The sequence below is a fragment of the Magnolia sinica genome, chromosome 19 (assembly GCF_029962835.1).
Source record: "Magnolia sinica isolate HGM2019 chromosome 19, MsV1, whole genome shotgun sequence".
Lineage (NCBI taxonomy): Eukaryota > Viridiplantae > Streptophyta > Magnoliopsida > Magnoliales > Magnoliaceae > Magnolia > Magnolia sinica.
The window spans coordinates 18,121,326-18,126,182 of record NC_080591.1 but is presented as its reverse complement, the minus strand read 5'-3'; positions in this window follow the sequence as shown (position 1 = coordinate 18,126,182).

Sequence of the window (4,857 nt, the reverse complement as noted above, 5' to 3'; positions counted from 1 at the left end):
CATCTTCGATTCTGTTGTGTACTTACTGTTTTTGTTTTTTGGGTTTTCCATCTCTGACCAGCGTCCATGTTTTTTCCGACGGCTTGTGGAATCTGAAGTTGATGAGATCATGTCCAAGGTTGTGGTGACTTTCACCAGTCGATGTTATGTCCATGTTATAGAATTCTATCTTCATGAGCTGTTTATCTGTTAAAATGATTGGGAAAACTCGTATGATATATGCTAGTGTGATTATGACGGCGCAGTTGGGCAATATAAATAATTCCATTTTTTCCTCTTAGCAATAAGACATTTAAATCTAGGCCATCCATGGAACGTCCATGTTGCTTGTAAATCGTGTCCATCCATCAGGCAAGGGGGCCTAACTTGTCTAAAGAAAAAAGATTGCTAAGAAAGGGTTGCCATGGACTACATTTGAAGTACATGGTGGTCCACGTGATAACTGGTCTAACATCATTTCTAGGAGATGATACATACAAAGTGGGCCTGCCTGCATTACTTGTTTTCTCGGTGTATCAACCCACCTTTTAGGCCATGGTTACTTATCCACCGTACAAGTGGAATATGTAAGGAATCTGGATTGTTCAAATGTGGGACCACTCTGGTGATGGTGCATAGATGACATTAACAATCTGATTTCACCCTTTGAATTAATGTTCATCTTACCATATGTAATGAGTACCCCGACAATGTGAATAATGGTCCATCTCACATAAGCCTGTACACGTTTTCAATTGAAATGACCAATTATTATTGGGTAGGATCTTTCAGGGAGATTTTTGGGGGGCATGCTGGTGGATTGCATCATACCAATGGGTTTGGATAGCTGAATGGTGGGCCCATTTGTGGTAGCAGAAGATCGAACGTATTATCTATCTCAGGCATGTGTACAGGCCACCCTCTACAAGCCACCAGACGTGCCAACGTGCTTCATGGGTATCAAATCTAAGCCATCCATCAGTTGGTTCATTATGTAAAAATTTTCACCTCCAAAACCGAAGGTCGGGTTGATCTTCTCATGTGTGGGTAGGGTTGGGAGGAATGGACAGCTTGATTTTGGCCAGGTAGTCTACATGGTCGAACCCTCTTACCGAACACCTTGGATATTCACTACGTGCCACTTGGTGAACCGCTTAGATCAGTGCAAAATGGGCCAGATTGGCACAACCTTACAATCCGAGAATACTTCAATGTAGACCTACTGAGCAACTCAAGAAGCATTTACAAAAACTGATGTACTGTAAGATCTACGATATACTTGGTTTTTTTCTTTTTCTTTTTCTTTTTATTTTTATTTTTTAAATTATTATAATAATAAGTGGGGTCTATATTTCACTTGTCCAAACCATTGGTCAGATGTGTTGCTGCCAATTCAATCAAACTAGATCACACGTATACGCAAGGGCCTAGATTGGTTGATCATATGAGAATAAGATGCGCAAGCGTGCCAGAGTTTCTTCGATTCAAAGGTTCTGATTGAATCGATGGTATCCCTGCATTGAGATGGATAAATTGGAGACTAGTCCGGGATTCCTTTCAACCACCGATTTGAGCTCTGTTTAGGCGATATGTGAAAGGGTAGTAGTTAGCCCGTCCGTTCAAGCTCTTTTTCCCTTGTAACAATAGATGTGAGCTTATAGTCTTAAGGACTCCTTTCATCAATCTTTAGGGTAGTATGTCTTTTAAATGAATAAAAATATATAGGTAAACAAAATAAGGCTAAACAAGGTTGACTTTATTATTTAAATGTATGGTCTATTACATTCGATAAAGTACTAATCAACTAGAATCATAAATGAAACAAAACAAATATAAATACCTGATTCATCTACATGAAACAAAAATAAATATCTGATTCATCTATCGGAACAAATGATCAAGGCGAGTGGTCAGCAGGATATGATCATATTGGTATGAACAATCGAATTGGAACTCAGTTGGACATGATCCTATTACTTAAGGTTGATGATATTTACTCCTAAGGTACCATAGTAGGTGTCGCAGTGTAATAGCTATCTATGCTTGAGTAGGCTAAACCAATGAAAGATAAATGTAAAGTGGATATAGATGTTTGGTGTGGGGCCTCGAGCTCTATTTCGTATGCTCCTTTTTATAACTTATCGAGGTGGTGAAACCCCTCGCTGGGCTTCCTTGTTACTTCTGTATCCTTCGCACTCTCATCGTAGTTCTAGATATGGAAATTTCCTTGATTGATTCGGAACTTGTATCTTGCATTGGATAGAAAGGACTCCAGTTAGATCTAGACTCACTGGCTTCATGGGTATTCTTCTCATAGTTGATCTTTTACGAAAATGTTCGTGGCCCACTAAGGATTTGGTCTAGAACCACCAAAGTTTCTCTGATGAAAACAACTTGACTAAGATTCATGAATCTCAAGGGCTAGACCTAGATCGATCATAGCTAGTCAACATCTCTATTGATGGCTCACCTTGTCAAGTTCGAGGCATTGAATGGTCTAGATCAAACCATCTCCTGCGCTTAACCATTCGTAAGTGGATGGTTTCAAGTGAGGTGGGGATTTGACACATGATATTGATCTATTATTGGGTTAGGTTAGATCTAGTTCTTCAATTATCTTAATTCTGATTAATGTAAAGAATGAGGAACCTAATTGAACCGATGTGTTTGTTTCTCTTAACTTCGTTTCGAACCAAAGCCGGATTGGCTTGGACATAGGCCCGACCTCTTGATATTCAAAACCTTCTTGAATGTTGCTACCTCTCTGAACGTCTTTAGGAAGATCTCCCATTTTAGAAGGAATAAAGATAGTTTCATCGAGAATATCATCACCATATATGTAATTAGATCCGTTCTCTTGGTAGATCTTTTATAATCGTGCCATGTATGTTGCCTCATAAATGAGCACGTTGCTCGTGGCCACGTGGCATATGATGATTCATTCCCTTAAAGGCATGCATAAGGGTCTATGACATCACATTAATAATGGAATGCTTAACGCCGAAGGAAGATCAACCAAAGATCTCTTTGGGTGCGATTATGACTTCCACGTGTTCTAAACATGTAGTGTCACCATGTGAAAGTTTTTTATTGGACCATGTCGGAGCACCGAAAATGGGTGTAAACAATGCCCCCACGTCCCTTCATATCGAGAGATGCTATGGGATGTTTGATGTTCGTGTTTCGGTGGCCGTTCAGACATGAGATGCGTGGCTACACTGGTCTGTGTTCGGCTATCGTGCAAGTTAATACAAATGTTAGAATTCACCTGGCATGATTGCCAACCTTTATTGTTGATGTAGATTGCTCTCTCAATGGGCAATAACCTAAGCATGGAGCTTGACCACTATTTTATTACTTGAGAATAATGAATTACAAATTGAGTCGGCCTATAATTTGTTGTGTCTGCTGGCTGACTTTGTGCTTCTTTTACCACTGTCTCATTCATTATTTTGGGTAGCTTGATCAGAAGTTATCCCTTCTTCGATCTGTATGGATTCCCATAGCATTGGATACCATTTCTTCAGATAACAACCATTAATTGTATTCTTGCTATCCTAATCATTCATATCTTATAGCAAGTATGCTCCTCCACGTAGGACTTTCTTCACTCAGGTGGTCATTCCTATGTTGCCGATCTTTTCCCATGTACTTCGTCCTTCACTGTGACCGGAAGCTTGATCTTCATACAATTTCTCCTTCAACAAAGGTTTTCCTTCTGAACCTCTTATTGTAGGTTCTGAAACTTTGAGTTTGTGGACATTCAAATTGTCGAGGGCTTACAGTTGAACACTATACAACTCTTCCAACTCCATGAGCATAAACTCAATTTATTCTTATGGGGTTAGCATATGCTAATAAGCTACCCTTACGGAGGAAATGTTAACCTCCATAGGTAAAACTAAATTGTATCCATATGTTTGCGCAAGTGACATCATTTATGTACTCATTCTTTGTTTTGTAAGCCAAAAGTATTTCGTATAACGTTGTTTGCCACTGACGTGGATTATACTCTACACCATCCGTTTGATAATATTCTTCAATATCTTGTTAGTTGACTTATCATGGTCGTTGGCTAGAGCATAGTATGGTGTAGAGTACATGAGCTTAAACTTGTATGCAACTGCAAACACTTACATTTGTCCTCTTGAGAAAGCTACTCCTCTGTCTATAGTGTTGTCTCAGGGATGGGGAATCGATGGATAATGTGGTCCTTAATGAAGCCCATAATTTTTACCTGCCAGTTTCTTTCGTAGGCCGAGCTTCCACCCATTTAGTGAAGTAATCGGTTGTGACGATGATGAAACTCTACTATTTTGAGAAAAGTGAATATATTTGATCTATAATATCATTTTCCCAACCCTGGAAAGACCACAATTTCACAATCAGTTGAAATTCAGAACTTGGGATGTGTTATAATGGGCTGTCTTCGACACGCCTGACATCCCTTTGTTTACTTCATGCAATCCTTCTGAATGGTCGGATATATAGTACTAATCTTGCTGTTGAATCAGCCATCGTATTTTCTATCCTACCTGGTGGGCTCCACAAATGCATTTATGGACTTCACCCATGACCACCATGGCTTCTTGTCTAGACATTGTAAAAGAAGGCCATGGCCCCTTTCTTGTGTATGTCATTGTCTAGGATCATGTGGTACGAGGAGATCCGTCAAACTAATATGTTCGTCTTGGTTTGTCATTGGTCTTCACCATGACAAGGTCTAGGTTATGTTTCTCATGTAATTGACAAATAGAGAGATTGTTAGTGCACTTGTTTGTCAATCACGTAAGTTAGTGTGTCAGTGAGTCGATTGAGCCCTTGGAAGTTAAAGACTAAAGACACATGAAGATGTGAAGCATTAATGAGTAAAGAAAT